Here is a 13,726-nt window from a genome sequence, read left to right on the forward strand (position 1 = left end):
AGTCTGGGTGAACTCCGGGAGTTGGTGATGGACAGGGAGGCCTGGCGTGCTGCGATTCATGGGGTCACAAAGAGTCGGACACGACTGAGCGACTGATCTGATCTGATCTAGCTTTTCTTCCAAGAAGCAAGTGTCTTTTAATTTCATGGCTGCAATCACCATCTGCAGTGATTTTGGAGGCCCCCAAAGTCTCTCACTGTTTCCATTGTTTCTCCATCTATTTGTCATGAAGTGATGGGACCAGATGCCATGATCTTAGTTTTCTGAATGTTGAGTTTTAAGCTGACTTTTTCACTCTGCTCTTTCACTTTCATCAAGAGGCTCTTCAGTTCTTCACTTTCTGCCATAAGGGTGGTGTCATCTGCATATCTGAGGTTATTGATATTTCTCCTGGCAATCTTGATTCCAGCTTGTGCTTCATCCAGCCTGGCATTTTGCATGTTGTACTCTGCATGTAAGTTAAATAAGCAGGGTGACAATATAAAGCCTTGACGTACTCCTTTCCTGATTTGAAACCAGTCTGTTGTTTCATGTCCAGTTCTAACTGTTTCTTCTTGACCTGCATACAGATTTCCCAGGAGGCAGATAAGATGGTCTGGTATTCCCATCTCTTTAAGAATTTTCCACAGTTTGTTGTGATCCACACATTTTGGGCTTTGGTATAGTCGATAAAGCAGAAGTAGACACTCTGGAACTACTGGAAATGGAACTCTCTTGCTTTTTCGATGAAGTGAGTGAAGAAGTAAAGTGAAGTCACTCAGTCATGTCCAACATTTTGTGACCCCATGGACTGTAGCCCCCAGGTTCCTCCATCCATGGGATTTTCATGCAAGAATACTGGAGTGGGTTGCCATTTCCTTCTCCAGGGGATCTTCCCAACCCAGGGATTGAATGCAGGTCTCCCTCATTGTAGGCAGATGCTTTACCATCTGAACCACCAGGGAAGTCCTGCTTTTTCAACGATCCAACAGATTTTGGCAATTTGATCTCTGGTTCCTCTGCCTTTTCTAAATCTAGCTTGAACATCTGTAAGTTTACAGTTCACGTACTATTGAAGTCTGGCTTGGAGAACTGAGCATTACTTTGCTACCATGTGAAATGAGTGCAATTGTGTGGTAGTTTGAACATTCTTTGAATTGCCTTTCTTAGGGTTTGGAATGCAAACTGACCTTTTCCAGTCCTGTGGCCACTGCTGAGTTTTCCAGATTTGGTTGCATATTGAGTATAGCACTTTCACAGCATCATCTTTCAGGATTTGAAATAGCTCAACTGGAATTCCATCACCTCCACTAACTTTGTTCATAGTCATGCTTCCTAAGGCCCACTTGACTTCACATTGCAGGATGTCTGGCTCTAGGTGAGTGACCATACCATTGTGGTCATAAAGATCTTTTTATATAGTTCTTCTGTGTATTCTTGCTACCTCTTCTTAGTATCTTCTGCTTCTATTAGGTGCATACCAGTTTTGTCCTTCATTGTGCCCTTCTTTGCATGAAATGTTCCCTTGGTATCTCTAATTTTCTTGAAGAGATCTCTAGTCTTTCCCATTCTACTCTTTTCCTCTACTGAGGAAGGCTTTCTTATCTATCCTTGCTATTCTTTGGTACTCTTTATTCATATATCTTTCCTTTTCTCCTTTGCCTTTTGCTTCTCTTCTTTTCTCAGCTATTTTTAAGGCCTCCTCATCAGACAACCATTTTGCCTTTTTAGATTTCTTTTTCTTGGGGATGGTCTTGATCACTGCCTCCTGTCTAAGGTCATGAACCTTTGTCCATAGTTCTTCAGGCACTCTGTCTATCAGATCATTAGTAGGTGGATTCTTTACCACTGAGCCTCATGAGTAGATTGATTCTTTACCACTGAGCCTCCAGGGAAGCCCAGGTCCAAATACCTTTAAAAATATGTATTTATTTATTTATTTGGCTGCAACGGGTCTTGATTGCAGCATGTGGGATCTTCAGTTGCAACATGAAAACTGTTAGTGACAGCGTGTGGCATCTAGTTCCCTGACCAGGCCCCTTACGTTGGAAGCGTGGGGTCTTAGCCACTGAATTACCAGGGAAGTCCCCCAAATAACTTTTACAAATAGGATACTCTCAATAGTATCTCAACAACAGCTCTTAAAGCCTGAAAACCTCAAGTTATATCTTAGTCTACTTACCAACATTACCTGAATTCTCCTGTATATTGTCTTTTGATCAGTGGTCTTCACACAAAGCAGCATTTTAACAGAGATTCAAAGGGGATTGACATTCTTGATTTAAAGAAGGAGCTAATAACTGAAGATCATTATTATTTTAGCTAAATAACTATTCAAAGCAAAGATTGCACCACAACCATTGCCCAACAGTGGCTAAGCTAAGAAGTGGACTGCAGAGAACAAAAATAAAGCACCAAAACATTTAAAACTCCATCTTTCAAGCTATTGTAAGTACTTGGAGTGTTTCTCCAGGTAGCACATGGTAACTTTCCACAGAAAGATTTGATCTACGTGTTTAAGATATGTAAAGGTTAAAAATATAGTTATATATTTAACTTCTTGGATTCAAAGAGAACTAAAAGGAGAGGAGTGAATTGACATATTTTTGAAAGCAAGTCATCATACATTTTAGTTATTTAAAGAACTCTTAAAAAAAAACTTTTTAACAGTTTTATTGAAGTATATTGATGCACCAAAAAAACTGCATATATTTAATGTATATAATTTAACAAGTCTGGACATATGCATATACTTATGATACTATTATCACAATCAAGGTAATAAACATATCCATCATTTCCAAGTCTTCTTGTGTTTCATGGTCCCTTTGTGTGTGTGTGTGTGTGTGTGTGTGTGGTAGGAACATGAAACTTACTCTCTTAACAAAATTTTAAGTGAATACCATAATGTTAACCGTAGGCAGTACTTTATACAGCATCTCTAGGCCTTATTCCTCTTGCATCACTGGAAGTTTATCCCTATTGAACAACTTCCCATTTCCCTATCCTCCCAGCCCCTGGCAATCACCATTCTCTTTGTTTCTATGTTTTGTCTACTGTGTGTGCGTGTGTGTGTGTATGTGTGTGTGTGTGCATGTGTGCATGTACGCACGCGTACACATGCTCAATCATGTTCTACCCTTTGCAACCCCATGAACTGCAGCCTGCCAGGCTCCTCTGTCCGTGGAGTTTTCCAGGCAAGAATAGTGGAGCGGGTCACCATTTCCTCTTCTAGGTAATCTTCCTGACCCAGGAATTGAGCCCATATCTCTTGCGTTTCCTGCACTGTCAGCTGGATTCTTACCACTGTCCCACCTACATGACTTTGACTACTTGAGACACCTCACATAAGTAGAACCATATAGCATCTGTCCTTTGGAGACTGGCTTATTTTACTTAGCATAATATCTTCCAGGTTAGTTCATGTTGTTTCAAATGGTAGGATTTCCTTCTTTGTTGAGGCTGAATAATATTCCATTTTATGTATATACCACATTTTCTTTATCTATTCATCTGTCAATAGACATTTGGGTTGTTTCCATCTCTTGGCTATCGTGAATAATGCTTCAGAGTACATAAGAGTGCAGGTAATGCTTCCAGATCCTGATTTTAATTCTTTTGGATAAATACCCAGTTGTGAGATTGCTGGATTATATGGTAGTTCTATTTTTAATTTTTTTGAGGAGGCTCTATTATTTTCCATAATGGTTGTACCATTTTACATTTCCACTAATAGTGTATAAGGATTCCATTTCCTCCATAGCCTTGCCAACACATGTTATAGTTTGTTGTTTGTCTGTTTGATAATTGTCATACTAACATGTGCAAAGTGATATCTCATTGTAGTTTTGATTTGCATTTCCCTGATGATTAGTGATGCTGAGCACCTTTTCATATAACTCTGTCCATGCTATCTCTAGGCAAGAATACAGGAGTGGGTAGCCATTCCCTTCTTCAAAGGATCCTCCCAACCCAGGGATTGAATCTGTGTCTTCTGCATTGCAGAAGACATCTGCAGAAGACATCTGCAGATGGCAGATTCTTTACCATCTGAGCCACTAGGGAAGTCCCTTTCACATATACATCATGGACACTTGTATGGGGAGTGTCTCTTCTTAGGAGAAATGTCTATTTAAATTCTTTGACCATTTTTTATCTATTTATTTTTAAATTTTATTAAAGTATATTTGATTTACAATGTTGTATTTTGACCATTTTAAAATTGAGTTACTTGGGTTTTTGCTATTGCATTGTAGGAATTTAAGAATTCTTGTTAAAATAAATTTTGGATGATTTTACCCAAAATAGAAGACAATTAGTAAGTTGAGATGCATAACTCCCTACACAAAAGAAATTAACTCTATTACTTTTTCCTGAACTAAAAGCCCATTTGGAACAAATAGAAAATAATTATAATAACAATAATGGTGTATTGAATACTAGTTCACCATGCTTTAATATCTCATTTCACCCTCATAATATTCCAGTGCTATTGAATAAGTAGGGTAAATACCACAAACTTATTTTTCTATTGTAGAAACTGCCCCCAAAGTCACACAACTAAGAAGGAATCAAGTATAGACCTCATTATCCTAATGACTAAGTATACCCATTGTACTTTGCTATTATGTCTTATAATTGTTCCCTTGGTCATTAAATCTCCTCAATATATGTAATTAAACAGCATCAACAGGTAAGGTAGTATACTCAAAATGTGAACTCCAAAGTTTTATACCATTAGGACCGACTGAAAAACTTAGGAAAGTTGACTTTTGTCTGGTTCAGGTTGGACAAAAATTTCATTCATTAACCGCTTCTCAAAAGAGTATCCTGTAGGAGTCTTCTCCCTATGAACCCATGCATACCCACCATCACTCACAGAGTATTAACCATGTTCTTACTACATGTTGAGTGCTCTGCTGGAATCTGGAGATACAAAAATGAATAAGAAGACATGGTTTCTGGTCTTGCGGCACTCACAGTAAATAACGCAATATGTAAACAGTATGTCAATTTGATGTAAGAAATGCTACACTGTAGGGTAGCCTAGGGATATGGAACCAACAGAACAGGATCTACTTCACTACGAATAAGATTCTCCAGCTCCTGTCAGTGACTGTAGGAATACATGGTTAAAGAACTGTAAAAAAGTAGCTGTATGGTACATGCATACACACCAGGATCAACAAGTCAGAAAATATTTCAGAAGTAAGTTTATGATTGATTTAGCCAGCCAGAAGCCAGCAAAATCTATTTTTAATGGATACCACCAGTGAAACATGTCCAGTACTTCTTGAGAAAATGTGATTGTCATTAATAATTTAAATACAATGTAATAAACCCCTTGTGCTTATGTACAAGGGAGATTTAATTTTACTTTTCTACAATAAGAAACAGACAACTCATCTTGAAGTGGAAGGAATATGGAGAAAAAATTTAAATAACCATTAATATGGCCATTTGAAAAGAAAATAAAACATCAGTTCTAAGAACCAAGGATGGTAGTAGGGTTCAGTACATTTTAATCACAACTAATCAAACAGTTTACACAAGGCTTTATTTATTTCAATGTTAAAACATGTCAGAACTTGCAAGAATAGTTTTTTTTTTAATTCCTATTATTGCAAGCTGTGAATGTACAAGTCAAAGCAAAATTGCATCCTTTAGAGGTTCACTATCAAACTCACTGAAACCAAGAAACATCTATACCCAAGGTGCTATAGGAAATACAGCAGGTGTGTTATAACATTTTGCATTAAATTATATCATTTATCTAAGGGGATTCTTAGAAAAGAACATTAAGCTTTCAATAATCCCAATATCATCTAAGCACAAAAATGAAAACTGATCAGAACTGCAAATGGCAAAAGGATAACCATTTGTTACCTCATAAATTTCTGTGATACAATTTTACAACCTCTATTCATGCAGTGACTCCCAGATAAAACTCATTCTCTCTACGAATGCATTACTGTATATTTCAACCATATACTATAGCAAGTAAATATCTATAAAATAAAAAGCAGTTTGTGGAAAAAAAATCCTGAAATATGAATACTATTGAATAATGAATAGTATGACAGACATACTTGCCCTACCATTCTAGCACAAGTTTACTCGTGACATGACACAATTTTCTCATTCCTACACTGAATCATGCCCATTTGCCATCTGTACCACCCTGGGCAGACACTTCACCTCTCTGGATATCAGTTTTCTCATTTCTAAAAAGAAGGGTGCTTGACAGCAGGCAGGAACCTCAAGATGCCTTTGAATTTTAACATTTTGTATTTCTATGAATATACCACATGCACTGTCTCCCATGAGTACTGTGAATTATGTTAAGTTCTAATATGAAAATAGAAAGAATATCACATAAAAAAAACAATTAATTGCTTTCTTTAAAGCCTACAAGAGAAGAACTAGAAGAGACATAAGAAAATGTGTTCAGTTCAAAATTATGAAATCTGGCTTCACAAATCAGAGGATGACTGGGTAACTTAAAAGCTAATTTTTACAAGAGTACTAGAGTATCCATCAAGCGCTTAGGTTCTGGAGACCAGTTTGTGGGGGCACTCTCACTCCTTCTCAGTTCAATGAAAAGGAAACGAGAAGGTGGTTCGGCAGAGTCATGAAGAAGATGGAGACATTAATGCAGATTTCTCCATTAATAGCTTTCATTTCACCATTCAAAACACCCCTCTTCTCCTTTCATCCTTTAATTTCTCTCTCATATCTTTACCCAAATGCTTTCCTTTGCTTCCTTTCCTTTTCTCATACTCCACCCTCTCCACTTTCAAAACCCAGAAAATGGTGACAGGTCACATGACACAACACCCCTCCAAGTTCGCCTGTCCCACTGTTCTCTAAGATTCACTAACAGGACAGAGCAGCAAAAGAAAAAGAACTGCTGTGTGGCCTGGAGTCTGGTTAAATATGGAAAATAGAACACATTTGTTTATCTCCACTTCCTTCAACTATCCAATTAAATTGTTGAGTATAACATGCGGAAAACAGGAAAAAAAATGTTATCAAAGTTTCAAAAGCTGAAAAGCAGATGATAATCAAGTCAGAATTAACTTATCACAGTATAAAAAACTGAAAGGAAAACCCACAAGGGGTGGAATGTAACTGATACCAAAGCAACCACTCCACCCAGCACCAGGAAGGCTCTAGGAGTGGAAGCACCAGAGACTCCAGAAGGTGGGAGTGAAAATCAAACTCGATGAAATCCTGTGTCAGTGTCTTCCTCCAGCCCCAGCCTCTCTGCACAGATCAGAGCATCACTCTCTGTAGAGGATGAACTCAAGCACACCAAGGACTGAGCAAGTTTCTATAAAGTGAAAGCCTGTATGCTGAATGGGGAGTACTTAGTCCCCCTTCCCTGCTTAACATTCAGACTTTAGCTGCCTAACTTTCATCAGAAACTGACCAAAAGGTAACACCACACCGATATTCATAAATGGATATCTTCCAATTAGATAACCATGTCTACCTGCTCATTTTAAAGTGAATCCAGTCAGTGAACCTGACCCACACTTTTCAAGCTTCCAAAAAGCACCAGGATCACATTCCTAATGCCACACCAAACAGAAAAGAAGAATTCAGTGGACACAGAAACAAGACATAAGAAGATGGCGACTTCAAGAATATTAATAATCTCAGAAAGAAGACATTCTGTCCATGCAACAAGAACAGGAGGCTATAAAAATGAACATTCAGAGAATAAGAAAGAGCTCATAGAAATTAAAAAGATAAGTGAGATAGGAACATCTCAATAGATAAGAAAGTTGAGGAAAGATTTCATAAGGTAAAACAAATGAAAACTTGTCATGAAATTAGATTCATGCAAGATATTCAACATCAAACTGTGAAGTCTCAAACAGAAACACAGACCATTACAAAGAAATAAAATATTGGAGAACTCAAGAAAATGAGTTTTTAAATTGAAAACACCTGTCAAGCTTCTAGCAAAAAGAAAAGAGAAGGAAGAGGAAGGGAAAGACCCACATGAAGAAACACTCACACAAGATTTTAAAAATCACTTGAGAGTGAAAACAGATTCTAGAGAAAGGATTAGGGCTCAGAACGGCTTCTGGATTCTCAATGGCAGAACTACTGGTCAGAAGAAAATGGAGCAACACATTCAAAATGATGAGAAAAGACGAGTTTTATTCCATACACACACACACACACTCACACACACACACACACACACACACACAAAACATAACCATTAAAATATAAATCAAATGCGTAGGTAAAATAAAGTCTATTTCACAGATGCAGAAATCTCAAAAATCTATTTCCCTTCTACTTTTTAGGAGGCTTCTGTAGGATCTACACCATCCAAACAAGGAAGGAAACAAGAAAGGGGAAGACTCTGAATCCAGGTAACAAGTTATTCAACACAGAAAAGGTAAATGGATTTCTCAAAGTGATGATACAGCGAGGTCAGAGTTAACAGGTGTGGAACTGGTCTAGAGATCACCCAGTTCAGGTTAGAGCAGGAAGATGGAAGATTCCAGAAGTATCTCAAAAAAATAAAGCCAGAATTGATGGAATATTTGATGTGTTTCACATACTGAAAGGATATGCATAGTTCTACCCGAGTTTGAAGATGGATTTCATGATAGATACACCAAAAAATAAAGCTTATGACAAAGCAAGGAATTAATTCTAGGAAAAACAAAATGTATATAGAAGAGAAATGTTATTTTAGTACCTTTCTAAAGCAATCATAACATCAAATGCAGATTCATGACAATATAAACACTGAATATCAAATGGACCAAAATTGTGATACAATCCTGCTGGAAGGATTGTTTTAGGGCATGTCTATGTGAACACACACGTGCAATTTGTGTATGGTGTTCATTTCTGTATGAGTTGTCATAATCTTCCACAGTAAGACGAATGTTAAGATGAAAGTTTAAAAAATCAAGATGTTGTGGGGGGAAATGGAGACAAAACCCAGAAGAAAAAAAAAACAGTCTAAAAGTATTGAAAACAGATTTTCTAAATTCAAAATTGGGAGGACTGAGGTGTGTGATTGTGTGATTGCTGTTTTAGTTAAGCCTGGTTGTACAATATACAAAATCACTCAGATAAAATGCATGTGTGGGGTACCGCTTTTGAAAGTCATGAAGTAAGAAGAAAAAAAGAAAAAAAGCTGAAGGATGGCTTCTAACTGTTAAGGGAAGCTCTTCTGTAACTGGATTTCTCTTAAAAATATTTCTGTATCTTTATACCTAGGCCTGTATCATCTTACCTAATTGGGGGATTTGCTTATTTGTTTTTTGGTGGCATAGCAGATGCTTGTTTAATCTTATTGTGACCAAAATCCAGACAACAATGCATATTGACAAAAATAGTAATTAATAGGAACAACATGAAAACCTACATTGCCAGAATTTAATTAAAGCAACAGCTTTTATCTCATTCAAAGCTAACCTGTCCATAAATGTTTCCCACCCAAACTCTACAGATATATCAATAACTGTTTTCAATGACATAAAAACCTATCATTTAAACAAAAACACAACTAATACTTTACCTGGACACCCTTTCCAATTTAATATAATGTTTGTTGTTATGTTAAAAAAAATGAGTTTTCTCACATAAGGATATAATTGTCTCCCAGGTGATCTTATTTCAAGGAACACGAGGAAATGATGGTCTACGGGCAAAGTGACTGTAGGGTGGAGGGGAGCCCAGAGGCTCCCAGAGGTGAGTATGTGCAGCTGGGGACATTGATGGAGGTGACTCTAGTATTCTAGCTTTCAGGCACGTGAGTTTATAGTAGCTTTGGTAGGTGTTCAATCCTACACCACAAGAGAAGCAGGTGGAAATAAAAAGCTGTCATTCAAACCCCACCAGTGAGGATCTGAAGCCTCGGTAAAGGTGGTTTCAGGAAAATATGAAAAGATATGAAGGAACTCCTTGGCCAAATTTTAGCTCATCCATCCAGAATTGAAACCTGATGAGCCCTAAGTGGGAGATAAATCACTGAATATTTCAATAATCTGTGATTTGAATACATTCTACGTTTTAAATATATGGTGTACACTGAAGCACTGGAAGTTAATCTATACATCACATTTTTCCAGAAAAGATTTGCCGTGATTTCTTCTCCAGCGACCAATAGGTTGCTTCCTCTTTACCACGTGAAAGACGAGGCCCCACCCTCAGCATGCACAGGATAAAGGCAACTGCAAACAGCAACAATGGGAAGAAGGTCTCCTGCCAGCACTGCGCCAGGCACAGGAGATGAGAGGCCAGACCCTGGTTTTCACAGAATTTGGGCTCCAAGAGGTGAAAGAAGCAAATGGGATTGGATTCATAAGTCATTTCTTTAATACCAAATAACAAATACTCATTTTAAGTCTCACAGATTTTGTAACAGCAGCTGGGCATAAAATTGTGAACAATCATACAACCTAACAGTGTCACCCCAAAACTGTTAAATTCTTTTCCTGCATTAGTCACTGTGCAACAGGGATTATACTGTCTAATCCCGCTGGTATCATGGGTGTCCCAGATGTGCTGTGATTTATGTGAAATCAGGTGACCACACTGTTTTCTGATAACAGGTTTTTCTCACCCTCCACCAACTCCTATCCACAGCCCTCGAAAGGGTGATATTACCTTTCTTTCATTTTCTTTGGTCCTATTGACCTGATATCTGTGTGGTTTATCTTTTTTATTTTAGAAAAAAAAAATCACTAATCTTCTTAGATGTCGATGGTGTCAATAGGAACCAGGTTCTCATCGGGCTCTAATTGGACACAGCATTGTGCAAAGGAAGTGAATGGACATGCAAGTCTCTCAGAGCCAATTTATGCGAGAAGTTTAAGGAGGAAAAAGAGGGAGAAACAGGTCAATGCCTTTCATGAGGACAAAAATCCAGAGTCGAATAAATGCTTGCTCCTTGTCCTCCAGGAAAAAACATCTCCAGTGAGTGTCTGTGAGACTCAGGTAGGCGAAATCATAAGTTATGTGAGAAAAGGCAAAAAGTGGGCAAAGAGGAGGAGGAAGAAGGTAAGGAAAGAGGCCACAGCATCAGATGAAAAGGAGACGGTGCTGAATGGCTTCAGGTAGGATGTGACTCAAGAGAATAGTAAGAATTCAAATACAGGGCCTGTTCCTTCCTGCTTCCATTTATTATTATTAAGCATGAAAAATAGCCAAAATAACACTGGGTTTGTCATTTTTAGAGCTCACAGCATACATTTCATCTATTTTCTGCAGCACGGTTAGCATTCAATTTATTTTTCCATGGTTGCTACCATACAACATGGGCATAAAACTGTGAAAAATTAAATAGCTCCAAAGTGTAGGTGGGCTTCTGTGAAATTTGTGCTGAATGAATTTTTAGAAAGCAGAATGCAGTACTAGAATTGCTGCACATGTGTTCTATTATTAAATAGCTAACTCTTCTAAATTGGGAAGGATAATAACAAGCAATCTTGTGGAAAAACTGAAGACCTAAACAATACAATTCTAAACCAAAATAAAACTGTTTTGCTTTTTTTTGTACTTTTATAATTGTTAAAGTATCATTGTGGCATCATAGCACAAAAACAGACTGAACAACAGCTAAAGAAAAACATGGAAAATAATACTCTCCACAACCTTACCATCCTAGAGTTAAAATTTTTTTCAACATATTTCAGACTTAATCCACGTAAACCCATAAATATCAGTTTTTATTAATGTGCATATACTTCTGGTGTTCGGTTTTCCACTGATCATTGTTCTGTTAGTATTCTTCTATGCTATTTCAAGAGAAGCTGCAGAAAGAACGCTGGGTTTCTAGCAAGGTGTGCTTTAAGACTTAGCACACATGATTTCCTTGTACAGTACTGAGAGTCATCATTTTCTCAGCTAGTCAACCTTCCTTGGAATTGATATAACCAATTATACTTACTCTTCTCCTTGTTCTTCAGCATTTAGGTCATGAACAATAGTTCACAGGTCCAAGTACCCATGCAATACACACTTCCATATCATAGCTCTTTTCTTCTTTTGAGGACTATCTTTGATAAAATTTCATGGCAAGATGAACATATTTTTATATGCTCTATACTTTTTAGCGTGTGTGCCTGCCAAGTTGCTTCAGCTGTGTCTGACTCTTTGTGATCCTGTGAACTGTAGCCCGCCAGGTTCCTCTGTCCATGGGATTCTCCAGGCAAGAATACTGGAGTAGGTTGTCACGCCCTCTTCCAGGGAATCTTCCCAAGCCAGGGATCAAAACCACATCTCTTATGTCTCCTGCATTGGCAGGTGTGTTCTTTACCACTAGCGCCACTTGGGAAGCCCTTTTAGTGCATACTACCAAATCATTTTCCAAAAGAATAATACAAATTTATACTATTACCAGCAATAGTGTAAGTCAACCTACAGAATGAGAAAAAATATTTGCAAATAATATGATCAATAAATGGTTAATATCTAAAATATGCGAACAGCTCATACAATTCAATATCAAAAAAACCCAACCCAATTACAAATGATCAGAAGACCTGAACAGACATTTTCCCAAAGAGAACATGCAGATGACCAACAGGCACATGAAAAGATGCCCAACACTGCTAATCATTAGGGAAATGCAAATCAAACCCTCAATCAGATACGATCTCACATCTATCAGAATGGCTGTGGTCAAAAATAACACAAATCACAAATGTTGACAAGGACATGGAGAAAAGGGAACCCTCATACACTATTGGTGGGAATGTAAATGGGCACAGCCATTGTGGAAAATAGTATGCAAGTTTCTCAAAAATCTAAAATTAGAACTACAACATGACCCTGCAATTCCACTCCTGGTTAATATATATATATATATATATATATATATATATATATAATATGTATGTATATATATATGTATATATCTGAAAGAAAAAACAAAGATAGTAATTCAAAAAGATCCATGTACCCAAATTTTCAGAGCAGGATTATTTACAATTGCTAAGATAAGTGTGTGTGTGTGTGGTATTATACTACATATATAGTACATTATACACATACAATGGAATACTACCCAGCCATAAAAGAGAATGACATTTTGCCATTTGCAACAACATGGATGGAGGTGGAGGGTATTATGCTAAGTGAAATAAGCCAGACAGAGAAAAACAAATAGTGTATGATATCACTTATATGTAGAGACTAAAAATATAACAACTAGTGAATATAACAACAACAACAAAAAACAGATTCACAGATATGGAAAACAAGCTAGTGGTTACCAGTAGGGACAGGGAAACAGGGAGGAGCAATATAGGGGTAGGGACTTCAGAGGTACAAACTATTATGCATAAAATAGCTATAAGGCTATACTGGAGAAGGCAATGGCACCCCACTCCAGTACTCTTGCCTGGAAAATCCCACGGACAGAGGAGCCTGGTAGGCTGCAGTCCATGGGGTCACTGAGGGTCGGGCACAACTGAGCGACTTCACTTTCACGCATTGGAGAAGGAAATGGCAACCCACTCCAGTGTTCTTGCCTGGAGAATCCCAGGGACGGCGGAGCCTGGTGGGCTGCCGTCTATGGGGTCACACAGAGTCGGACACGACTGAAGCAACTTAGCAGCTTAGCAGCAAGGCTATATTGCACAACACAGGGAATATAGCCAATATTTTATAATAAATATAAAGGGAGTCAGACCTTTAAAAACTATGAATCACTATATTGTACAGCTGTAACTTTCACGATATTGTACATCAATTATACTTCAAC

At 37.7% G+C, this 13,726-nt stretch overlaps 1 protein-coding gene and 1 pseudogene across 2 annotated transcripts in view; one reads left to right on the top strand and one right to left on the bottom strand.

Annotated features, from left to right (window-relative positions):
* GRM8 (glutamate metabotropic receptor 8) overlaps nucleotides 1-13,726 on the bottom strand; it is an 850,055-nt gene that overhangs the window by 503,256 nt on the left and 333,073 nt on the right. The window lies entirely within an intron of this gene.
* The window catches only part of LOC109557834 (ATP synthase F(0) complex subunit C2, mitochondrial pseudogene), a 58,780-nt pseudogene continuing 55,776 nt past the window's right edge, over nucleotides 10,723-13,726 (top strand).

This window comes from Bos indicus, chromosome 4, assembly GCF_029378745.1.
Source record: "Bos indicus isolate NIAB-ARS_2022 breed Sahiwal x Tharparkar chromosome 4, NIAB-ARS_B.indTharparkar_mat_pri_1.0, whole genome shotgun sequence".
NCBI lineage: Eukaryota > Metazoa > Chordata > Mammalia > Artiodactyla > Bovidae > Bos > Bos indicus.